The 25,894-nt window shown below is 50.4% G+C and overlaps 1 protein-coding gene across 2 annotated transcripts in view; it reads right to left on the bottom strand.

Moving 5' to 3' along the window:
- Positions 1-25,894, bottom strand: part of LOC115332412 (mucin-17) — a 180,825-nt gene that overhangs the window by 31,699 nt on the left and 123,232 nt on the right. The window contains exon 1 of one of the 2 annotated variants that reach the window (XM_040499619.2): positions 2,944-3,031. The exons of the other annotated variant lie outside the window; for it this stretch is intronic. The gene's annotated coding sequence lies outside the window, so the exon portion shown is untranslated. Of the gene's footprint in view, positions 1-2,943; positions 3,032-25,894 lie in introns of those variants that run through there. 2 annotated transcript variants of the gene reach the window in all.

Below are 25,894 nucleotides of genomic sequence, written 5' to 3'. Positions count from 1 at the left end.
TCTGATTGGATGGATAGTGGGTAGACCTCAAAGCAAGCTGCCCTGCGGTTTGCCCACTATCCTTCAACCAGAGCCAATCAGAGTTCGGCGTTCTGACGTCACAACAAACCCTGCAAAAAGAAGCAGACGAAACTTGCACTCCGCATAGACCCCTTTTGGAAGCCTCCTCTGCTGGAAGTTCTGGAGTCCCTTGCACAATGGCGGACACAGATGACACAGCACAGCCAACGCTACGAGACGATGGATGCAAACAGGCAGCGCCAAAAGCGCAAAGTCACGACGCTCGTTGTCTGGCAGTGCCAAAGAGGTGGGTTAGAGCGATAAACTGGTATCCCGTTCACCAGACGAAAGTGACCCCCACTTGGCTGCCGCCATGTATAATTTTGATCACTAGACACCTGACCGTGCCAAATCCTGAGGCTTTGACACAAAACTGAGTCCAGATTTGTATTGCGATCGCTGTAAAGATCACGATAAACCTTTTTTTATTATTTTTTTTTAATACTGTTAGCCTTAGTGATCAGTGTCTAGATCCGATAAAAACCCAAGATACAGCACGGCGGCTGAAAGTATCTAGCGGAGGCATTGCGAAGCTGCCTGAGTTTTTATCGTAAAAGCACATTTTGGGCTTATGCAAACGAAACACAACTCATATCGTCGGTACTAATATTGAAGATCAATAAGCAACTATTTGTGCGCGGTACTTCGTTAAAATCTAGGCGTAAAACGATAAGGTCACGTGTTTAGTGGTTAAAAATGTGCAACATGGCGGCGGCCAATCGGGGGTTACTCTCAGGTGCCAGTTTATCGCTACAAGGCCGTCTACCTCGTTGAGTGGTTCCGACCTACTAACAATGGGAACGAGACTTTCGAAGGAGTCTATTGAGGTATAGACGTCCGTAGTAAAGGCCCTGAATACTATACTTTATAAGAGTAACGAAAATCAACACGAATAACGATGCACATTCCGCTGGAACAAAATGGCGTCATTCAGCTCAGTCTTCTGCTTCGCGCCGCCATTCGCTTCCTAAAATCTGTACCGTCACGCGGTCGGCGCATCAAAGAAACATTATCGCTACCTGTAGGAAGCTCCACTATAGGAACTTTACCCCGTAGGGCATCATTCCTCTGTCCGAAAACACACAATGCGCTCCGCACTGTTGCTTAGTAGCATAAGAACTATATAGGTGTGTGGGAATACTGCATGGAATTGAATAGCTCAGCGTCGTCCATAGCATAGAGACCGCAAAGAGGACCGGCGTGTCGAGGCTTTCTCTTGCACTCTGGACGCTCTGAATGACGCAGCGCTATTCGAACCACTCTTCGCACGAAGGGCTTCGTTTATCCCAAAACGGCTTTCCCGTGGGACACGCCCATCTGGCTGAATGACGGCCGGTTGACCGACCCGCTAATGGACTGTTTGAGATGTCGTTGACTCGAGGGCGAAACGATCGGCCGCGACTCGACGGGAATGCTTTATTAGCGGACCATTAGAAGCCGCGCACACGACGCCCGGTACTTGTATACACACGGCCCAAGAGATATCCCCCGCGGTCCGCAGCCTCAAGTAACGGGCAGGAAAGCCAGGGTCAGACAGGAATCGCCCACCGCTCGCTTCCGCATGAGCGTCGCCCTACCAAACAAACGAAGGAAGAACATATTTGTTCGTTTTTATTATGTAGATCAATGAATAAGAGAAGTAAGCCACACGCGTTCCCCGATCCCCCCATGATTACCGGAGCTCCCCGCTCAGGAATGCCAAGGGACACGAATACGACGGAAATAATGGAAGCGCGCAATCGAGCAGAACATTCGGGGGGGGGGGGGGGGGGGGGGGGGACACGCTCTAAACGAGTTTTACGAACTTTATTTATTTTATTTATTTCCTGCACATATATTTCTGTTCAATTTTACGGAACTTTGGTTGTGCTTTCATACTTTTTTTTTTCCCCAGGAGTACAGAGGCGGGCATTTACGCCATCACGCGCAGAAAAGTGTCAAGATTTATTGCGCGCCGTTGGAACGAATCGCGGCACAGGGACAGGTGTCCGTTTAAAACAGTATAACGCAGTTGAAAAGCAACACGCCGATAAAAATAACTGCAAAAGCTAAGCCTCTTTGACATTTTCCAAAGACCATTGTAGCACAACGGTGACTTATAGTTTATGTTAGCGCAAGTTGAAGATCTCGCTCAGAGTTGTCCCTGATTTCAAAGCAAGCGACCCTTGGCATCACGACAGCGTGACGGCTTGATCGTTCTTATCGCTGCACCAACCATTTTCCTTGCTGACTCCTCAAAAATATAGAACATGCAAACCAACGCTTGTCAAGCCGACATCGTTCGGCTTTTGGGGTTCATGCCTCCAGTGGCTGTATTATTGTAGAGACGCAAATAAAAATGATTGATTGGTTGAATCAATTATGCTCGATTAGAGCACGCTGTCGCCAACAAGAACTGACGAATCTGCGTGAACCCGACTAGACAAGGCTGCCGAATCATTCGAGCACCTTGATAATTTTAAAGAATGTCGTTCGGGTGGAGGAGAGTGAATGTCATTTCCATAAGCAGGCGATCACTGGATGCAAGCAACGACCAAACGACACGAGTCGGGCAAAAATGTTCACCTCTAGGAACAGATCGAGCACAACGCAAGGCGAGACCAACTTGAGACATTCCTCTGTCCTCCTGTTTCGATTTTCTGCCGTTTTCTTCGTGTTCGACGTCTTTCTAGCTCCCTTCAAAAATCGTATTTCATACTGCGCTTCACACGAGCGATGGCAGCAGCTCCGAGAGCGAGCTCCGGGCTTTCGGCGTCCCTGCCACGCGCGCTCGTGCAGCGCAAACATCGTTCAGGCAGTTCGGGGCAACATACTCGTGCTTGTAACTTCTGCATCGCACGCAAACCAGCATAAAATTTGCCACTCAGAAACCGTGCAGCTCACCTCAGGCGACGAGGAATGCAGCGGGACGTCCCGTCTATATCGAAGCGAGCAAAAAGTCCGACGGTCAACTTGGGCTGCCGGCGACACCCGCAACTCTGACGGCCAGCGGCAGGGCTTCGTCCACGTGTGACTCAGGGGGCCGAGCGCTTCTTTATCTCGCGGATCCTCCATTCCCGCCTGGCTTCGCCGAAGCGTCCCCGGCAGATAGCGGAGCGCCCGCAGCGAGGTTTCCGTCGGGCCGAATTCTTCGTCGAGAACAGGTTGCAGCGCGCACGAATCGGAGGACCGCCATCCGTCACGTCGCACCTCTCGATTGCAGCCCTCTCGGTTTCTGCGAGACCGTTGGACGAGTCGTTGGGGCAGCGGTCACGGTCGTCGTGTGCGAACTGCGCTTGCGGGCCAGTGTTGAACAGCCCGAACAGCGCTCAATGATGACCGCTTGCCTTTCTTGCAGTGTTTCCTAACCTGTTTCCACCATTCCTGTTGTATTGCGCGCCGGGCTAACAAACCTGTCAGCATTCCGTTCCCAGTTACTGTTTCTCTTTTGGGAACGCTACGAGGAAGCGGCAAAGCGATGTGTTTAGTCACCGATGTGCAGGTTCGCAGTAACAAGCGTTGGAAGCGCACGCGACGGAGCGAAGTAACCTCGAGAAACAGAAACTGGAATAACGCGAAATTCTTAAACTTCGAAACACGATTTCCCGGTGCTTGAACGAACGCTCGTGAGTCGTGAGAGTGGTGAAATAAGAGGATAGACACTAATGTCCCTTTGACCCACCGCATGCAAATTATAATCAAAGCCTACTCTTACTGTCGACAGCCGAAAGCAATCGTGGATACTTTTCTATTTAAGAGAAAATCTATAGGTAACGAAAGGAATCAACGATTCATTTACCCCGGGTCGTGCGCAGGTGACCCTGCTTCGCAAATGTTTCATCATCGTAAATCAGACGACAGTGTTAAATGACAACCGTTTGCCGGATCGTTTTTAGCATCTCGACCAGGAGCGGATTCAGAACTCCATTTGGAGGGGGGCGGAAAATTTTAAAGGATACTATTCTCCCATTCTTTCTTGTGTACCGGAGGGTCCACCCATGCCAAATTGCCCTCCGAGAAGGGGGGGGGGGTCGCCCCTGTCGCGCCTCCCCCCCTTGGATCCGCCCCTGATCTGGACTACGAATTTCGTCGACCCGTAGATCACTCGTATAGCAGCGCAATGAGTACGAGGTTGGTCGGAAGCATACGCGGATTAGTCATCCGATTCGAGGTCGACCAGACAATATACAGTCCGCGCAGCTGGCGTGCAGCACGCTTCTGAGTACACCTGGGCTCGCGAGGCGCGTTGGGAGAACTCGGCAACATCGGCCAGTCGTGTGATTATCTAAAAATCTGAACAATTATCCTCGTTCGTTTTGTCTCCTTGTCAGAACAGGACAAGCCTATGAGCGCACAGTAAAGATCTAGAATATATGGTCAGGATACATGATGGGGAAAACAGGTCAGAAAAACACGGACTGCGAAGAAGAGCATACACGACAGGGCAATACTCTGCTCGCAACTGAAGAATGCTATCGTTGTTGTTGTTATGGTAAGGGGAATGTGACTGTCGCGTAAAGAAAGAAATCAAACACAAAAATACGAGCACATCTGAAGAATAAAGAAAAAATCTGGCCTGACACGCTGACGGCACTGGAACTCTAGAATATTTGCGATACATCTCGCGGTCACGAATACGGCCGACTTAGGAAAAGCTTAGCCCTTCTCCGGACAAGCCGTTCGCAGTGGTACCATCCGGGGGGTACCATCGCCATTCGGTGGAGAACAAAGCACGCCACGAGCCGTCTAAACCAATCCAATGCAGAGGGCGTGCCAAGTGACCTTCTGGAGAACCACGGTACCGGGCTCAAGTACAGTCACGTGGTACGGCACTGGATTGGCTGGGATGGCTCGCGGTAGCGTCCTCGCGGTCCGCACAAACAAAAAAGTCGCGCGCACTTGCCGGGGCCGTCGCTGCCGGACGTATGGAGGACACGCTTCCGTGTGCCACGTCCCGCAAGAAGCACCAGTGCTAATCCAACCAACACACCGCTCCGAAAAAAAAAAAAAGAAGACTGTGTTCGACAACGAACACGGGTGCAGTCCCCGAAAAGCAAGCGACGACAGACAGAAGGAGCGGGGCGACAGCCACCGAGCGCCGTCGAGACGGACCTTGACAGAACGGCCAGTCCAGTCGCCATCTAAGGACGACTCACGAAGTGGATCCTTCGGGGGCAGGTTACTCCCCTGTTTACGTGGTAATTAGTCCAGGGAAGGGGGGCACTCCACAAGAAGGGGCCGGGGAGGACAACAAGGCCCCAAACAATTAGGCTCGAGAGCACGCCTCGGCGCTGAGACGCTCTCGAGAGAGAGAAACAAAGGACAAAGCTGTCACGGCGTCTCCCAGGAGCGTGAGATGCCCAGCGTCGACGTCGTCGTCTGCGTGCGCGCCCCTCTACTTCGCTTCACCTTCCGATGGACCGCATCGAACGCCACACGAGCCATCGCAGCCAATCCAACGGCGCGCCAATGTCACGTGACCTTCGTGTGATCTTCACATGGTCGGGGCGACGCTGGGGCCGGGAGCGTATTCACGTGTCAAGTTCACAGCGCTGGATCGGCTGGGATGGCTCGTAGCACAAGCGGCGGTCCATCGTCTAATACAGTCCGTTTCTTTTGTAAATGCTGCCGCTACCGCTGGCGTTCCCGTTGCAGTGAGCGGTGCGGTAGGATGAGGAGCGGGCACTTTCGAAGAAAGGGCCCTTCTCGTAACGGAGTTTTGTAGTTTGAAAGACGGGCGTGCAAAACGGGTGTGTCCTTCGTGCCCGTGCGGAGAGATCAAACGTGCGCGTAAAACACCTGCGGGAGGGAGGGAGGGAGGGACGCGCCCAACGATTATTACTTACTGGAGGTGCTCGAGGAAGCGCCAGAGTGGACTCATATACGCGCGGGAACCGTGAAATGGGATAAGGCAAAAGTTATAGAACGCGGAAGTTGGAATAATAGGCACTGATAGAGGAGAAGGAGCGGCAGTACGTCTTAACTCCACCTGGCGATGGTGGGCGGACGCGGAAAGCAACACCCGAAACAATCAGCTTCGGAACCCCGGGGTTGGGAAAGAGGTGCTCCGTGACGGCTACCGTTTGACAGAGTACATGGCAGAGCAGAGCGCTCGTCCTAAGCGCAGGGTGCATTCCCGTTGTAGTATCGCGTTGTTGCGCTGTTGTTGCCGTTGTTGTATCGTCGTTGTGCGCGGTGCGCGGTGAACGTGTTCCTGGAGTGTCTGTATGTAGAGCAGGAAGGGCTGAGCTATATAGGGTGAGTTACGAGCTGCTGCTGCTGTGGCGTGGCACCAAAGTGGGGTCAAGTGCGTGCGAGTTGGTGACCCAGAACAGCACGCGATGCTTGAAGCGGAGCGATAAAGCGTGACGGCGGTCGGACCGTTTAAAGCTCCGCGAGGCCGCCATCTTGCGTTACTTCCAGGCGCCACCTTGCCGGTTATTGTGTTTTGTTGTTTCTGTTGTCGTTCTTGTTCTGGTTGTTGTTGTTTACCTCCGCTAAATTAACGACGTTCAAGTATGTTCAAGTGTTCATGTGCGGCTACCCGTAAACAAAGACTGTTCGAACCTTACTCCTAGAAGCCTTTCGTGCCTTTCGTTTTACTTCGAAAAGATAACGTGTTCCACGTGTGTCACCACGCACATCACTCAAAAGAGTACTATGTCTCCACTACGGACAGTATGAGCTGCGAGAACTGGTCTGGCCTTTCGATACGCGTGCGGTCCCCGCAAGCTCCATTACATCTCGATATGTCGAAGAGTTCGGATATGGGGTCCGCGATTTCGTGTTCGAGACGTAGTCTGGCCTGGATCTCTAAATATGGAAGGAACGCTAATAAAGCGTGGCGGGCTATTTAAACCTATGTTGTCCGAGGTAATATGGTGCGACACGGTAAGCCCTAAGGCAGGGGTGACACTGCTTAAAGGCCGACGACCAGATTCGAGATTCTGCAAGGCAGAAGATCCTCCTCCCCATGGGGGAGGAGGAAACAGGCAACGGTGGACAGGGTAGAAGGGGGAGAGGACGAAGCGGGGGAAAAGTGGAAAGCGCGAGCTGGTCGTCGGTCTTTAACCATCATACAAAAGACAGTCTGCAAACAGATTCGAACGCGAGTCACCGCGAGGTCCGAGCTTCGAATGCCGCGCGGCAATGAGTTCAAGAAGAAAGCTTGGCACGCGGCATTCGAACCACAGATATTGGGGTGACTCGTGCTTGCAGACTGTCCTTTCTATGGTGTATGAGAAGTGTGAAACTGGCATAAAGGGAAAGGGGGGGGGGGGGTGCAACGATTTCCGGACTTCGGTCAAAACTTTGGGGAAGTTGCCCTCTGACACTTCTAAAGCAAAGAACAGAAAACCGATTTCGCCTGCGTGTCCTAGTTGTGTAAAAAAATAAAAAAAGATAAATGTTGGCATTTCTGGCACCCTTCAACTCACTCCCAGTCTTCAGGGTCACACCTGGTCCCCCTCCTAGTCACGTCATCCGGGGTGCCGTGTAGCTTCCCGTGTGCTCTCTCGGGGGACACTTCCTCTCCCTCTCTCTGCGTACATTAGCGGGCGTTATGCTGCAGCTTAGAGCCGAGCGAGGTCACGTAAGCTTTTCGCGGTAGTTCCTTCGGCTGCCAATCGCGGCTGCAGGGGGGGGGGGGGGGGGGCTTGACTTTTGCTTTGCGATTATGCAGCGGAATCGCGACATTTTTTAATGAAGATGTAATAGAGAGGTTCTCTCTATCCTCCGGGACACGATAAACAACGTAAAAATGACGAAATGCAAATTCTTTTAATCTTAACCCAACCGGTTCACAGACGTCGAAAGGGCGTCGGTATAACGTCGAGTGAACGCTCGTGATCGTTGCGTCTAACGATAGTTGTAAACAGTATAGTAGAAAACACATTTCTCAAAAAGACACCGGAGTTCCAAAATATGAAGTACATCAGAAAATGCACTATTGCAGTCTGTGGAGGTGAGTTATGCGGTCGGGGGGGGGGGGGGGGGGGGGGGGGGGCATATTATAGGGAGGTCAGTTTAAAGTCAAGTCGGATAAAGAAGTAAAATTTCATTTCATTAAAAAAATACTAGAATATCTTCATTAACCTTCTAATTAGTTAAAATAACCTCGTTGTTTCGATTAGATACCAGCTGAGCTTCACTGAGAACCAGAAAAAAAAAAAAAAAAAAAAAAAAAACTCTAGAAAGATTTGGGGCGCGTGGAAAGCGCTAGGGAGCGCTAAAGGTGATAAAGCCCCGTGCAACGGGTGCAATGCTGGCGGTGCGAAAACGCGAATGATAGCAGACGGAAAAACCACGCGCGAAACTTGAACCATCGCGCTCCCACGCGCCCCAAACTTTTTCTTTTCTTTAATTTTGTTGTTTACTTGTTTTCGACGCCGGTCAGCGTGTTCGTGATTGGAACCATATATGTATGTTCAATAAACAAAAAATTAATTCAACATTGCTAGCATATTTATTGAGAGAAGTATTCCCTCATATCATGTCACCCTGGCCCTCTTACTCACCCGCACCGACCGCGGATTTTTTTTTTTTTTTTTTTTTTTTTTTTTGACAAATCTGCAAAGCTTGAAGAAAATTTTACCTTGTTATATTGGTTAAGTTTCCACGCTTTTTTTTTTTTTTCGAAGAATATTTAGGTTTTTACAATGAAACATATCATTCTCTCGAAGGTATCCATTTTACGACGACGCGGATGCCTCCCTGCGCCTGTGAGAACAATGTTAACCGAAAGAGCCCCCAACGTAAGAAAGTACTCGGGAAGGGGCGTCTCCCTCCCCGCGAACACACGACAGCGTGTCGTCCGTTGGACCGTATTTATGTCCGCGTGATACGGAACAGTCTGGGTTCACGCACCCCATCCCCCCACGAGAGCTACTCTACTCCGTTCGACCCCAAGCTGGCAGTGTGGTGGAACCGCCCCCCTTTCGTCACCCGACCCTCCGCTCTCTCTTCCTATGGGTACGGGTAGAGTTCCTGTATATAGCTACCTAGGGAGCCTATGCAGGAACTCTAGGTACGGGCAACAGGAGCGCGCCATCACGTGGCAAAAGAGGGATACACGACTGGTCCGCCGAACAAGTAGCTCCCACCGCAGTGTCAGCTCGGGGGATGAACGGGGTGGGGCTGCAGGAGCTCGGGTACCCGTCGCCGAGGGAGAGGTCGAGCAATCGGGCTCTTCTTGGCCCTCGACAACGCCAATAAACCTCGGCGCGCGGGGCAGCACAAAGTCTTACTCTTGGCACGGAAACAGGAGGTTAGCAGCAGCAGCGCGAACTCCCCGCAGCTGGGGAACCGCGCCCTCTCTCTCCCAGTTAATTAAAAGGAAGGCGAGCCGGGCCAAGCCATTAGATGGAACGATTCCATAAAAGCCAATCTACAGCCACGTCCTCTCGGCACGCCGCAACGAGAAGGCCCGTGCGCTGCCGCTGGTTTATGGTTCTTGATCTTGAGCTCGAAGCGAAATACGGGGGCGCGTCAAAGAGTATAGTTCAACTATTGAGGGGAACGCAAAAATAAAAAGTAAGAAATATTCCCGCCTTGCGTATTCGTTTCAAGGTTAAAGTTACGACCTTTATTCATTTTTCCCTGTGAGTGTATAACCCAACCCGTACAGTAAGAGCGGTGTATTCCTGTTCAATGAGTGGGAACACGAGTGCCAGCCGAGCGCAGGACTCGTCTCCAACCTCTGCGCTGGCCTCCCGTAGGTGACACGTTGAGCATAGTGCACTAAGGCCTCGTTATAACTCAACTCTCTGACGACACTCCACTGCGGTGGCGCTGCTATCAACACTCCGCCTGAATTTTTTTATTTTTTTTTTTTTGCCCGATTTCTTAAAGGTAATTCTGGTGATATTTTACACTGCCTGGTGATAGTTAAGGGAGCAAATTGGCTTAGAAGGGCGGCAGGAATCATGTCTGTCTTTTTTAGACTTCGGCTAGGTGGCGCACGCTACCGCCATTAGAGGGACCCTGCAAGGACTTTTTTACTGGTTTTTAATTTGCACCGAACTTGAGCGCACTGAACGTAGTAACTTAATGAAACTTTTCTTTTCTCGAATTTCGCTTTATATTAAAAGTTATAGGCGAGTTAAAATTACAAAAACAAGCAAAAAATAACCTCCTTCGTGACGTCCTTGGTTGCTTGAGTGGCCGTGAACTAGAGGGGCGTAGTGAGCTCAGCAAGCGCTCACGGCTGCCGCACTCCGTGTCGACGGCGCGAGCGGACGCCATTAAAGGGATACTACAACGAAATTTCGGCGCTTATTTTATGGTCTATATGTGTTCAAAGGAGCAGTATTACATCGAACACACCAATATCTTGTTAAAAAAGTCACGAAAAGGAATTTTAAAACGAATTAAACGATTAGCAAAGAGCACCTGGTGGATGTCGCTATCGCCTCGCTTGTAATGCCCGTCTAGGAACCTTGACAGCTAGTGACGGTGAGTGTCTCGCCTCCGGACACGACGAGAGAAGAGGGGAAGGAGGAACTCCCGTCTTCCCTAGAATCCCTTTTGTGTGTTCCAGAAGATAGCTATTGTCCCCCTACAAGATTATAAAAGATTAACCCGTCACTCAAAATTCGTACAAAAGCAGCCACTTCGGTGGCTGCAACGACTAGGCCATCCCCTCGACGTCAGCCTCGCCGTAGCTTTGCTCGTCCTGAGACGACCTACGTCACGATTGCGTCGGATGTCACGTGCTCTAAGCTGGGCCTTCTCCGAGTGCTTGCTAGGGTGGGCCGTTTATAACAAAAAATACAGCCACCAGGCTCAAAACACTAACGTGCGATTGTCATTTACGGATATTGTGAATCATATTCAACCTATTTTTGAACACTACGGATATATTTCAAATTTCGTTGAAGTATCCCTTTAAAGCATGTTCTGGATAGGCTGTATGCAGCGGTCAGCCAGAGCGGCGCTCATTGCATTTGCTGCGCGATTAAACACTAATTCGGCACGACACTTTATGGCCATAAACGACAGCAAACACGGGGTAAAGATCAGTTCAGAATGGGAGCCACTTCGCGCTGCCATACCGCGAAACGGCCAAACCGCAAGACAAAGCTGCTCGCCGAAGGCCTTCGGAACGCTCGGAGCCGGTCGGATCCTCCAGTCGATACGACCGCAGCGCCGCCGCGTACATCCTGGACCTTTCCGTGTCGGCGCCTGATCCCACTACTCCTTTCTAGTATGCGCCGCCTTTTCCACCGCTTGGTGGCGGGTATGTCGACGGGTCATTTCTTGTTTCCGTACTTTATAAACTGCATTTGTTTCTTTTCTGATCTAAAATAGTGAACAAAAACTACTTTTATAAATAATTGAAAAGGTTCGCGCCATCTATATTTTGTAATTCGACTAAAAAGAAGCTTTTAGCGGCTTTGACCAAAGACGTCATATATCGCGCGCTTTCGGTACCGCGGGTCGCCCCCGTCGGAGGAGGAGGTTTCCGCGTCGTCCGGTTAAAATATCATGCACTGATATTTAGTTACTCTCTCCATGGCCGCTGGCTTGCCCGAACCCCAAGAGACGTTAACATTCATCCATATGTGCACTGCGCATGCGCAGTTGCTTCATCTCACACGAATCTGATTTCGGCGCGTGCGGTATCATTATTCCCGTTTCTCCGTGCGAAGCCTGTATGAATATGAGCTTCGCAGAATACGTGAGGCAAGGGGGTTTGTTTTCCACTCGACGTTTACCCAGCACAAAGGCCTGCGGACTGGACTCTTTATACGTCATCTTCCTCGATAAAACGCGGAGCACGGAGCCGACACGAGTGCTGCGTCAGAAACGGAAACAAACAATGCATGGTCCCGTTGTCCCCGTGGTTTTAGTTTCCAACTTCGCCGCTAGGTACGCGATGGTTGGATATCTTCTCCAATACTCGGGGACAATACCTGTTGTGGCTTTGCAGTCAAAGCTATACGGGAACGCGTGCCCTCACCCATATCCAGGGCTGATTAATGCGTGCGCCTTGGAAATGCCACAGAAAGTTGTCACGACCGCAAATTTGACAGTATGTATGTATCAGTTTCAATCTACACATTTTTCGCCACCTGCCGAGCTCGGTATTGTACTGTGCAAGAAAATACATGTTACAAATAAAGCTACTCTATACTATTGCACTATTATTTTGATCAGACAACGAGGTTCCGGTCGAACCCTAAGAGCAAATACAGCGCCTCTTTTGGGAGGAAGCAAAAAATAAACTAGGGAGCGTTGTTCTTGGGGTGGTACCAGGGCTGTACCGCACCGATCCACGGGAAAAAAATGCGAATAAATACCGTGTGACAAAATGGCGACGAAGCAGCGGTCATAGCTACGAGTTCAAGCCGATAGACGCTGTTCTGCGCGCTCCAGATCAAATAAGAGAAGAAAGCATAGGTGGCCGTGGGACCTCGCATGCACCGAGTGCACTGCAAAGGGAAATCGCATAGGCGTTCAGCAGTCAAAATGATGAAAGACGTTTACAGATCTCTGTAATGTGAAATTAGACCGCAGCTCTTGAGGGGGAGGGGGGGAGGGTATGCCCCTCCTCCTCCGTACCCATTATTCCTCAATTCCCTCCTCCAATGCAGTTTCCCCGCTAAATTTCGGGGGAAATGAAGTCACATGACTTGGCGTCACGGCACTTATGGAGGAACTGAATTGGTGTTGAGGTCACGTGACGTCAATTCGCCGCTAAGTCTAGCAGAGGAACTGAATTTGACCGCTAAATCTAGCGGAGAAACTGAATTTCCCCGCTAAATTTAGCGGGAAATTGGATTGGTGTTGAGGTCACGCGACGTCAATTTTCCCGCTAAATTTAGCGCGGTGACGCCGATGCCGCGAAACACGGAAACGGGCGCCTAAGAGCTGCCCTCTAAAACACCGCTTTTCGGTTTGATTTCGGGCGCCGACCTAATAATGCAATAAATACACCGTAAAGCGAGTGAATCGTTTCACGGAAGCACATGGCACCAGGGCGTGGTTCGGCTGCCTTCTCGTGCTATGAAAGACAGGTATTGCCAAGTCCAAGGGACGCGACGCCACTTAGCGGAGAAGGCGCGAAGGAGAGGGGTGGGGGAGCTGTCGCTTCTCCAAGTGTGCAACGATAACTGGAGCACACTATCGGCTGAAATGAGAAACAGACGAAAAGGTATAAAATACAAAAGGCTGGAGTTGCGACTGAAATATCTATCCTATGACTCCAAGGAGGCCACAAACAAGTTGCGCACTCAAAAACACCAACTCGTCACGTCAACGCCAGGGAAAAGAAGACAACGCCCGAACTTTCAGAAGTGCGGCGACCCCGGGAGTACTGCCGCCGCCCTCGGAACTCTGACAACATTTAAGCCCCGACGGCCGCGACACCTAAGCTTCTTCCCCGAAGAAAAAACAAACAAGCATGTCCACAAAGAGAGCGAGAAACATCAACTCGATCAACTCTATTCAACGCTGCCAGGGTCCACGGTCGTGAAAGGAAATTCCTATCCGAGGAACAGACGGCAGTTCTCAATGGCCGCTTCCTCTCTCCGTGAATGAGGACCACTGAGCATAAAAGAGCGTCCACTGCCAACCGGCGCCCCACAAACAGAACTCTAATGACCGCATAAAGAAGCAACATCGAAAGGGCCGCCTGCTCAACGCATTTATTTTACGGCGCAATGTCGGCGGCGTTACGGAGAAGCAGCGCCATCTCCGTCCCTGAAAGGTAAACATAGTAACCAACACCGCGACCTTTGGAAAATTTAGTGCGCTCTAACGCTCCATGATGGCGCCACGTGTCAAATAAACAAGCAAGATACGCCAAACCTTAGCCAAGCGCGTACTAGAAAATATCTTATAGTTCGCCCAGCTGTCACTGGATGGCGCCACTAAACAGACCGCGGCAGAGCGAGCGTCGGAAAAGCAAAGAAGCCAACTTTCGAACTGGTCTTTGCGGGATGATTGCTTCCTCGCGATGTCAATAACATGCACTTTTCGGTCGAGCGTCCAGGCCGGTCCTGATAAACGATTCGGCTAGCGAGAAGTGCATAATTCCACGCTTCCGCCGTGCCAATCCCGGCTTTACGAGCAGCGACGACTTTTCCCGCTTCCCGAAAGATTTCTTTATCCTTTTCGCAGTCTTCCTGGACATTAATTATCCTTCAAGCGCTTGTTTATGAGCCGTTACAAAACACCGCCCATAACCAAAGCTTGAAAAAATGTATATAAAATATAATAATAATTAAAAAAAAGAAAGAAACAAGAGCTCGCAATGTTTGGTTCATTTCCGTATCTGAAGTTCTGAACCGCTTTCCACGCATAGAAGTATTTTCAGGTAGGCAAAAGACAAGTTGAGGTTCTCGTCTGACCGAGAGGTCAGACGAGAACCTCAACCTCAACGAGAACAGAGAAAACCAAAATTGACATAGTGGATTGAGCCCTCGTACACCATAAAAAAAAAAAAAAAAAGGCCCGTGCGTCTACTTTCCCGCACAGCACTCGCAGAGCCAATCACCACAACTTAGGGAGGCAGCTCAACGAATGACGAAGCCGAAACATATGTTTTGACCAAAAAACGCCGTCTAAGTTGTGACATTAAGCAATGCAAAACGTCACGCTTGCATTGCTTAATGTCACAATTCAGACTGCGTTTTTTTTTTTTTTTTTTTTGGTTAAAGCAGACGTTTCGGCATCGTCATTCGCTGAGCTGCCTCCGCAAGTTGCGGTGATTGACTTTACGAGTGTTGCGCGGGAAAGTAGACACACAGGCTCTTTTTAGAGTGTAGCACCGCGACAAATGCACTACACGCAACATCAGCTTAACGCACGGCAAATTAGACCCCAGAGAGTGGATAAAAACAGACATATGCAAATATTAGAATAGCAACAGCCGAATTCGAGCACTAACATCGTCGTCAAGGGAACGTGGGATCGTTATACCTCTTGGCCGCACGCGATAACCTCTCCGTCGCACACGATCAGCTCCGATAAATAATTAAGTGAGATAAAAGGGAAATAGTCAACCGCGAGCTACTTTGGGTGTGACACGATGAAAGCTAGAGATTGAGAAAAGCTGGCAAACGCTGCGGGATGGACTGAGTCTCAAGTCCTCAAGTCTCAAGTCCTCAATTACTCAAGTCCGAGATAATTTGGATCTCGCACTCGTCTGTTAAACACCTAACAGGAAACGTTTAGTGTGGAATTCCCTTGGTGGACCACGAGCGGTCCAAAAGCACTCCGTGCTCGCCTTTTTAGTTCGGTAGTAGAACCGAGAAAGAAGGATACCAACGAAAAATAAAAAGGCTCCGAAACCGATCCAAATTCACGAAGGGAATAAGGCCCACAGAGTTATAAAAATGCACGCTAGAGGTTGCACTGGCGCTAGTGTCTATGCGACTTCCGGGAGGCAAATTGAAGCAGACAGCAACCAGTCTACTTTTGAGGTGCCCCAGTGCATTCCTATGTGAAAACAAGCGTGCATTTTGTCTCTTAGCCGGAAAATAACATGGAACACTTTTATTACTTGGGTCGTACCGAATAATATGTACCTCTATAAAACGTTGTAAAAGTGTCATTGCTTTAGATAGCGGATTTTTCTTCGTCAGTAAACGATGTTTAACTTCGCTATATTTGAGGCTTAAACATGTCTTCCACAGCAGGTGTGCAAGAACAAGTGACGACCCTAAGCAAAATAACAATCGAAAGGAATAAAGAGGATGTTCAAGGTTCGCCAACAGCCCGGTGACGCTTATTTGCTAATATGCCAGTCTTGCCACTATATCAAAATGACCCCGCCTTCTTTACGAGATGTTAAAAATATTCAAAACGTAAAGAATAAAGTACGTGGGCTACGAGAGGTGTCTCTTTTTTATTATTTTCTATGCTGGGCAGCTTTTATCAGGCACTTGTTATCAAAGATATCAAGCATGCGGGTGATGTTTTGAACGTAGAACAAGCAACTTCACACAGGGCAGAAAGAATAAAGCGGTACTTGTTGAAAATCTGACTATATTTGACATGGTGGGTGTAACAGCTTCAAAAAACGAGGACGACAAAGGGAATAGACACGACAGGACAACAGCGGTTGTCCTGTCGTGTCTATTCCTTCTACCGTCCTCGTTTTTTGAAGCTGTTCCACCCACCATGTCAAACTTTTACCAACTCGCCCAGTTCAACACCTTGTTACTGACTATATTACGTGGCCTTCAATTAATTTTGATAGTACATGCACAGGGAGTTACTAATCCAGTGCCACTGCGTAGTTCTTGCAATCTCTCTTAGTTTTGCAGACGTCCTTCGTTCGTTTAGCACGTATATATCCCCCAGGCTGAAAAGTGCCGACGTCTTGTTCGCCCTAACAGTGTCCGACAGTGCACATAAATACAGAAGAGCTTTATCTTCCGTCGTTCGTTCTAGAAAAGGGCTCGCCAGCGACAGTCTGAGCTGCACGTGGTTTACAGAGCGAGATACTTCCAAGCTCTTACCTATACACAACAATCGTCCTTCGAATTTCGCTCACAGTACCATTGTCGGTTGCGCCCACACTGCGGAGTTTCTCCAAGCCAAAACTCGCTAAGAACTTTCTTCCTTGGCCACGCTTTCGTGGCCACGCTTTCGTTAACGCGGGAGATTCAATCGACCATCGACAGAAGCAGCATCATTAAGATGTTCAATGCCAGAAAAGAGGTTGGATTTTAAGTTGGAATGTGCACAGCCTTATCGGTTCTACTCGTCTACCACCCTACAAGCCACGCCTGGTTTGTAACAAAATCGAGTAAAATTGGTTGGAAAAAAAAGATTTCAATCTGGCAGAGATTTTCTGAGCAAGGCATGCCGCGTTATTGTGCCGTAGTTGCAGTGCAGGTCCAAACTTTTTTGGCCTTGGTAATCGCCGAACTCCCTCCATAAACATTATCGATTAGCTTATCGCGCGCCATGAGGAGAACTATACGCGCGTCTACTTCCCCTCAGAGAAGCAGATAGACGTTCAATGTGCACCGTCCGTACACGTCGCATTAGCTTCTGTACTATACTCCAGCCAATTTGCTGCTTCGGGTATTTTTCGTTCGTGTGCATATCCACAAAATGTCCCTGCCACATATTAAAAAAATATATATATATATATCGCCTCTTTTTTTCACGTTTGAACACAACGAAATGTGCACGTATATAACAATAGGATGTGTAACTTAAATCATCTCGCATATATAAAGTTTCCACACCTTCTCCACACTTTTTTTTTTTTTTTGCCCCGCGTTATTTGGCGCTGCCGATGAATATTTCCGTTACTGAAATGAAGAGCAGTTAAAATGGGACAGGTGTTAACTAGTGCCGAGACCGTATAGTGACAGAGTTTTTCCATGAAGCTTACTTTTCGGTCTCGCTCTCTGTTCCAAATCTTGGACGCCCTGAAGCACGTAAGGGTGCACCCAGGGGCCAGAGTCGACTGGACGTTGGGCTACCACTTCTGTCTGGGCGCTAAACCAAACTAGAACGAACCCGGAGATAAGGAGACTAAACCCCCTAATAAGATATTACTTTGATGACGCTCTGGGGAGTTTCTGCGCACAACTCGTGAAACAAACCGCACACGCACAAACGCGTTGTTGGGAAGAGACGCGCATGACGCATATGCACACATGCGCGCGCGCACGCACGCACGCAACGTTTTCCCGGAAAAAAAAAATAAGGCAGCGAACATCTCTCGGTGTAAGAGTGTGGAAACGGACCGCGGAGGCATCGCCGGTGCAGGCAGCGGAAGAGAAACTCTCGGCGGCGCTCGCTCGCGCACGGTCGAAGTCTGAACACAGCATGCGTCCCATTTCCGAGGCGAGGAACAACAGGGAGTGCGAAGCTCGGGAGACCGCGAGGAAGAGGGCGCAGAGGCAAGCAGAGGCCGCGAGGAAAAAGAAAAGAGCGCGGCAGAGGTTCGAGGCATCCTTAGGGGCCTTTGAAGTTCGCCGCACGCCACTCGGCGGCGCCGAGGGCAGCACGGACCTGCCCGGACCTGGGGAAGGCCTCTTCTATACTCCGTTCGACCTTACATAGACCGCAGCGGGAACCACCAGCCCTCTCAGCCAATCCAATGCCATGTCACGTGACCCCTTCGGCAGGGTCATTACAGCGATGTGTGTAGGCGAGTGGACAGTGAACTCGCGGTTACGTTCGTAGCGCCGGATAGGCTGGGATCGCTCGTAGCGTCCGCTGAGGGCCGTCGTACAGGTGAGACTGAGTTTACGACGAGGTGGTGGCCCCCTTCCTTCGTTCGCAAGAAAACCCGAACAGCGGGGAACGCGGAATGATCGCGTGCGCTCTCGGAAATGCGCCTCTTTGCAGCTCCCCCTCGGGTCTGTTGCGGTTGGCGTGAGGTTCCGCTTCGACGCCGGTGTTATTTAACACCCTGTTTTTTTCCCCCGCAAATATGGTCAAGTGTGGGGTTAGTGGGTTTGGCTCCTGATTTACGAGAATGCCATTCGCATTAACGCTGAGCGATTAGATTTCACACCTGACGACGGGAAACGGTCTCCCCACGAGATCGACGGTTGGCTTTCACGACTTTCAACGAGTCGTTGGAGAACTTTCGTAGACGGGTTTCGCAGTCCCGCAACGCTCTCCGCAACCCGTTACGATACCCCAACCCTACGGTCAAGGCCATCGGCGCGCAGGCGCAGTAGCAGCTTCTTCGTTGCGGAGGGCTTAGCGGAGGGGGAAACGCGGTCTACGAAAACTCCCTATTTATCCGCTAATGCTATCAGTCGCCATAAGGCGGCCAAGCAAAAGCAAACACCGTTTGATGGATTTTTTTTTTTTTTAAGGAAAATGTTGTAATTGTTTTTGTTACCATTATGTCACATACCAACCTTGGCTTGAAATGTGTATATAAGGTTTTAAATAAACATATTAGCTGAGTTTGAGACGTCGTCCGAGTGACTTCTTTCCCCGTCTCTTCAACTTTTAAATGTTTCGAGTATTTTTTTTTTTTTTTTTTTTTCCACTTTTAGTTTTAGGTGTTTTAGCACAATGGTAAGTTTACACCAGCTCGCCTAAGCCCTCACTGTGTTTACGTTTTTGTTACTTACCGCGACCGGAAACGACCTCGTGCCGTTAGCATTGGCTGCAGAACTTTAGGTCTCGTTTCCGGTCGCGGTAAGCATAGCGGGATAGCGGACGCGGTCTACTACAACTACCTAGTAACGCCGGTTCGATAAAACGGACCCGCAGGTTGGACGAGACCAGCTGATATGTTTCGACATATACACAGCGCCACCTACAGGAACGTCAGAGAGGGCGCTTCGAGTTGTCCCACCTTCAGAGCGAATCCGCTGCCTTTCGTGACGTATTGCCCGCGCGCGCACGCACCAAGACCGAGCAACGCCTGATCCTCATGGTCGGAAGGACAACTCATTTCCGTTCCATTTACTGACAGAGCCCACTTTCGCGTTAGTGTGCGCGAGTCAGTTGCTGAGGACGACTTCAAACCCCCTGAAAACCGTCGCGCCCCTGTCGGAGAGACATGCGTGCTGTAAGCAACTAATACACCTTTCCAATGTTTACAAATCTCAAGCCCAGCGCGCGATCTGCAGAACCCAGCAGGCGCGCGTGTTCGTCGGTTCGTAAAGCGAGCAAATCGCGCGCCGTACGCAGGAACGCTGAATTTGGAGCAAACAGCCGCATTGCCACGGCCATGCCAGGGCAACGCGGTTGCTTGCCCTATATTTGTTTACATGGCGGCGTCCATTAACCGAGTATCCTGATCACGGCGAAAATCACCCGAGACTGTGGTGAAAGTCGGGAAACTCGGGAGAACCGAAAAAGGCGCGGGGAAAAGTATCGTCTCGTTGGCCGAGATACTGGGGGGACACCTTGTGCTGCAGCCATGATGCCATCATTATCCCCCGACACGCCTCAAGCATGTTTAGTTCCTACATTGACGCTTTCTTCGAACATGCATACGTAGAGTTTCTGGACAACCGAACGAAGATACACGCCTCGGAGTGTGTCTGAAGACTGTTCTATGAGCGGGGAGACGGCGGCTCACGTATCACTACTGAGGACAGATCCTGGGACGCCTGTTGGCGCGCAACGCGACACCTGGAAGTCTGGCATTCTTTCGGAGTCGCTGCCGCAGGCAGGTGGTCCGCCGACACGACGCGGTGGCCGTGCCAGGTAGCCCCATTGTTTCTGCCACCTCCTCTCCCCTTCCGCCGACAGGAAGAGTGGACGATGTTCTCCGGCCCAGTTTTTTGCTTCCTCTCACATCTCTCGTCCAGCTGCCCGCCTAATGCTAGTAACCGACGCATTAATGTGTGCCTCTGTGTGTGTGTGGGGGGGGGGGGAGGGGGGGGGGGAGTGGGAGGGGGGGGGGGACATCTGCCACGAAGTTTGCGTCGATGCACAGTCTCCCCGCCAACAAATTAGACTGCCACCGCGCTTGATCAATTAGGAGCATTCCTTAATCAAGGGGTACCGGAAGCATTCCTTGGCCTGCCTCTCTCCGCATACCAAGAGTGAGAAAGTTTGCTTCGACGACCTCGAGTCCAAGTGGACTGACGAGAGAGAAGCAGATGCCCAGTGCTAATGAGCGCATTCCTGCGCCCTTATATCAACCTCCCCTTTTTGCAGCCCCCGTATTTCGGCGAGAGCTTCTCGAAATTGGCACAAACAAAATAAAGAGAGAAAGAGAAACATGGGTAATTAGGAGTTGATTCCATAATGGCAGAATCGATGTTGGTGAATTCTGCGTGGCTTCGTTTCGCGTCAGGCGAAAAGAGAAGGGGAAAAAGAGAGGAAAGAAGAACAGTCGCTTATTACAGGTGGGATCTACAAAGCGTGTGGTCCTATTATAGGATACAAGCAGACACACTAGGCCGTGACTGATACAAACACGCACATGCAATGACTAACTGTCGTAGGGTATACGGGCGAATTTTTAACCGCTATTTCGCTCGTGCGAGCGATATATTGTCACGCTGCTTGGCTATCAAACCTTCAAAGAAATATTCCCTAAAGAGATGCGGCGGCAACCACCGCTGCAAGTGAAAGATAATCAATTTACAAAGCCTTGTGCCTCAACAGGAAATAAACAGATTTTGGAAAAGAATGGCGAAGTTATCGGGGCTAGTTCTGTTGTTGCTGCTGTTGTTTAATGTAATTTCAGTAAACGTCAGGTAGGCTGTAAGCCCAACACCGAGATTGTCAAAGAACACGACTGTTTCAAATGGTACTGAACTGCATCAACCAGGGAAACAGAATGCACTCTTGTCAGTTAGTATCTTCACGAGTCACGTCTAACCTGTTTAATTTTTCTTCTTTTTTTTTATGTTGACGGCGGTTTATTGCACCGCATTAAGCGACTTCCAGAGGAGTCAATAAACACGCCATTCTGCCGATCTACTCTACAAGCTCGTCCGTTTGCGTTACGGCGTCTTTCCCCCAGCTCCCATCCGCGTCGTCGGTTCGAGCTGGCCCCCAAAGCCGAGCCCCAGAGAGGTCAGGCAGGCCAGATCGGAAAGGCGGGAGGGAGGGGGGCCCCACTATCTGCCCGGCATCAGGCACGCACACAGGGAGGGACCATCAAACGCCGGACCGGGCGCAGGAAAGAAGATTCCCGCAAGTTTCGTTCGGACGCCCACTCACACGCGAGAACCCTCCGAGGTATACGCGAAGAGCTACACACGATAAAACAGCAGACGCAGGCTCTAGACAGATACGAAAGCCGGAGGAGTTCGGGACGGATTATGTCAACGTTTCGCGGATTGCGTGCAGTATAGTTGACAATAGGCGGAATAAGCGCGCCATCGGGCTTCCGCGCCACACCTGTACAAGCTGTAGCCGCGCCTTGGTGAAGTTCCGGACTCGTAAAGGTACGACAGGACGGAAGTTTACACGGCGGGCCTCCGAAGTTTGTCAACATTCGAAGCACGTCGCCGGTGTTTCCACGTTCCTAGTGGCGGAGCGTCTCCATGAAAGAGACAAAGGTTCGAGCACTGAGGGAATGTTTCTTTTGCATAAAAAGATATCTAATCAGTTCAGAGCTTCTTAGAAACTTGGTCAGTTGGTGTAAATCGAACACCTCTGAAGTAGCTAAACATTTACTCGGTATCTCCCTAAACGCCCTACTTTTGCCTAAAACTTTAGTTATTTTTTCCCTCAGTTTGCTCGAGTTCAAAGTTAATTTATGTATCGGACGAATATGCGTGGAACAGTGGTCGTTTATGATTGTCTTGCCTTCCCAACTTCAAATATGCATATATAAATATAGATATAGTTCGAGGCGCAGTAACGCTCCTCATTCGCAGCAAGTTCTACGAGAGTAAATTGGGTCTATGTAGTGCGTTCTTATAACCGGCGAAAGCTCAAACTCGCGGACGAGTCAAGGGGGGAAGCGGGCGACTGGTATTTTCGAAGGCGAGAGAACCGGACTGACCGGGTCGTTTTTTCTTCGTCTACAAGTTGTTCGCCGGCGCTCAGCTCAGCCCCCAAAGGAAGAACGAGCAGCAGCAGCCGCCGTGTCACTCACTCTCTCTTCCGAAATCGACCGGGCACGAACTGGAAAGCGCACCACACGAAGCGAGAGCAGTGGCGGTCGCCCCTGCTGCACAAAAGAAGACTCTCGCAACGTTTCAGAAATTCACATCAAGCAACGACGGACCAAGACCTCTTCGCCCGAGAAGAAGACCAGCGGCGGCGAGCGCCCTGCATGGATGGATGGTCTATCCAGCGCAGGAGGAACCACCACGCACGAGCGAATCGCCAGAATCGCATCCGCATAGAACCATGCTCTCGGGAGGGTCGTCCACCTCGAACCAGCGAGACAGCAGGGAGAGGGAGAAAGAAAGTCGTCGTCAATTAAAACGGGGGGGATCCCATAATTGCGCACTTTCCCGGAGGTTTTTACGGAGTCCCCTTCTCTCTCTCTTTAAGAGGAGAGCCGCAGCTTCTATACCCCTCGAAGCAGCAAACTTTGAAAGTGAAGCAGCGATCGATGCTGAATTCCAGTAGTATGTACTCTCGAATATACCACCGTACGATAGACCGCGGAGGAAGCTATAAAAGCCATCGAAGCCAATCCGATGTGGTGTGAATGTGACGTCATCTTCCTGAGGGACATAGCAATGCGCGGGGCGCCTTGTCACGTGACAACTTCACGGTGCCGGATTGGCCGGGATGGCTCGTGTAGCGTCCGCCGCGGTCAGCCTTTACGGTGAAACGGAGCATGTGGAGCTCCTATTCGAACCTGCGCGTTCTTCTAGGAGAGTTCGGCAGGGGAACGAGCGGTGCGAAAGTGCTCGAGAGGCTTAGCGCACGAGAGTGGGGGAGGTGAGGTGGAGGACCTATTCCGTAATGCGGGCCCGATGGCTTCGCAGTTTTAGTCCAATTACAAAACGCGGCGGAAAAGTCTCCGCTCCGGAAAGTCGTTAACAAAGTCTAGTCGCCCTCTTAGAAGCTCGTTCGGCGCATCTGGTATGCACATTTTAGATGGGCCCGAAAGGAAACGCGCTCCCGTGTGGCCAGGCCCGATTCGTGCGGACGGAAGATGCGGAGGCGTGCACGCCCAACGGGATCTTAGGTTCCCTTGTCTTCCGGACGGGTTATTCGAGCGAGAGAGACACGTTATCTTAAACTCCTTTGGCATATACCTTGGACGGGGGAAGCTCAATATATTGGTTGGCATAGAACTAGAGCTAGCAATTGTGTACTACACGTACTAATTAAAGCGAGGTAGCAGGGAACGTGAAACTTTCGTTCTCCTGTTCTACTCAACATTAGCTGGCAGATTTCGGTGCTTATACTATATGGCGCCTATGACGAACACGGGCATTTAGGTTGCGGAGAATACACGTATACGCTGTGGTATTCGAAACATTGGAATGGTGTATACAATATGCATCGCGCTACTATAAAGAAGTAAAGGCTTGCCCTTCACTATTAGAAAGCAAAAGGGTCTATATATTCCTCCACAGAGGGGGGACCATCTTCTAACCTTAGTTCTTTTAGAAAGTGAGAAACTTTAGTCCCTGAAAACGGGGGAGCAAAGTTTCTCACTCGTCTGCATCTCATCAAGGCGGCCTCGGATCGAGCTCAAAGAGGCTTACCGAGGACGCTACATCTATTGCCGGCCTTTACGCAGAACGCTGCCGCGATTCAACCGAAAATACTCGGCATTGTTTTAGGACAAATACAAATAGTTATTACACGAACCGATCGCGCATGCATCTTTCATTTGTGGCTAACCGCGAGTCTCCGCACGTACAAGCTAACCCTAACACGACGAGAAGAAATCAAAGTCGCAGTGTCCAAATAAATACGACGTCCTCAACCCGGATAGAATTCTTCGCGACGTTTTTATTCCGGGACCACTTTTTCTTGCAAATATCAGTCAAGGTTCGGGCTCCGTGTCCTCGTTGCACACGTCGTGCACGTCGACACGTCGTGCACGTGTGGCGTCGTGCACGCGTGGCTCGCCTCGAGGCGAGCCACGCGTGCTCCAACTCTTCCCCTCAATCATCTAGAATAGCGTCCAGACGACAAACAACGATCATACTAAAAACACAATAAACAACTTAAAAAAGACAAAAGGCGCGGAGAAGGAACGATCCGAACGTGGAGCCACGACGCCCCTTCGGGTCCCGAGACCGGAGCAAACAGAGGGGAAGCCCGTCCTCCTTCCTGGCTGTCCCGACGGAACCAATCGCGGGGTCGCCAAATCCGACGTGACGCCGCGACAACCGCCAAACGAAAATGGACTTCGCTATTTCGTTGTCGCTGTGGGCCTGTGCAGAGCTCTTTAAACAGGGCCTAGCCGGGGCTTTTAACCCCGGGGCGGGAGAAAAGGAAGACCTCAGGATGAAGACCCGCGCGACGCGATGCGCTACGAGTCGTCCCAGCCAATCTAACGTTGTGGACACATACCACGTGACAACTCGTCCGCGCCGCTGCGACCTTGCCCAAGGTCACATAACACTCGCACCATGGCACTGGGTTGTCTTCGACGGCTCGTAGAATTCCGCCGTCGGAAGGTGTACGTGATGCACGGTCAATCACGAGGGAGCTCGGCAATTACGTCACACTCAGGGCTATCCCTCTTTCATCTGTCCAAAAGAGGATGGAAAGGTGCTGCGCGCCATGCCATAGCTACACCTACCCCTGCCCCCCTTACTTCTTCCTAATACACGTCGAGACGGAAGGATGATGGGCTCGAGAACTGCGAGGATCTCCTCGTTATACCGTTCGTATAAAGCCGGTCCTCGGGCATCGAACAGTGCATGAAAACTCCGCGGTCAGTGAGATCGTTGTGCAATGTTAGAGGCGGTGTACAACGCCACGCGTCTTCCTGATGGGGAAGGTTTTTCTCGAATACAGCGCGTTCGCTAATCTGAGCGTAAAAGATAACACGCGGAGTCGACCGTGTCTTTCGCCAAACACGAAAACGCTTTCTAGAGTCGAAAACGTTCTGGCACGCCTTACTAGATGAGCCGGGCGCTCTAACTTATATAGGTTCCGTGTTTTGAAAGAATTAATTTTCCTTGAATATTTTTTATGAAGTTTTTGGCAATTAGTTTTGGTGTCGGACGAAACAACGGTGCTTATCGGGGTTGAAGAAAGTATGACACAGGCATGGGATTCCCGCGACTTGAATACATGGAAAACGTCCCTGTAGAAACAAGAGAAGGAAACGAGGCGTGTCGCTCCGCGAGGTAAAAAGCAGCCTAAGTTCAGTGGCGTTTGTGTTCTGGGTCAAAACAGAAACAAACCTGTATCTTTTGATTTCCCTGTAAAGCTTGTTTCTTCTTCTTTCTTTCTTTTAATTACATTTTCAATTTCAAGTTTTTAGACTTCATCCAATTTTCGTTAAATTGGTTTCGGGGTTATT

This window comes from Ixodes scapularis, unplaced genomic scaffold (assembly GCF_016920785.2).
Source record: "Ixodes scapularis isolate PalLabHiFi unplaced genomic scaffold, ASM1692078v2 PGA_scaffold2__306_contigs__length_199485367, whole genome shotgun sequence".
NCBI lineage: Eukaryota > Metazoa > Arthropoda > Arachnida > Ixodida > Ixodidae > Ixodes > Ixodes scapularis.
The sequence above is the reverse complement of the archived record's forward strand: the minus strand, read 5'-3'. Positions and strand labels throughout refer to the sequence as shown.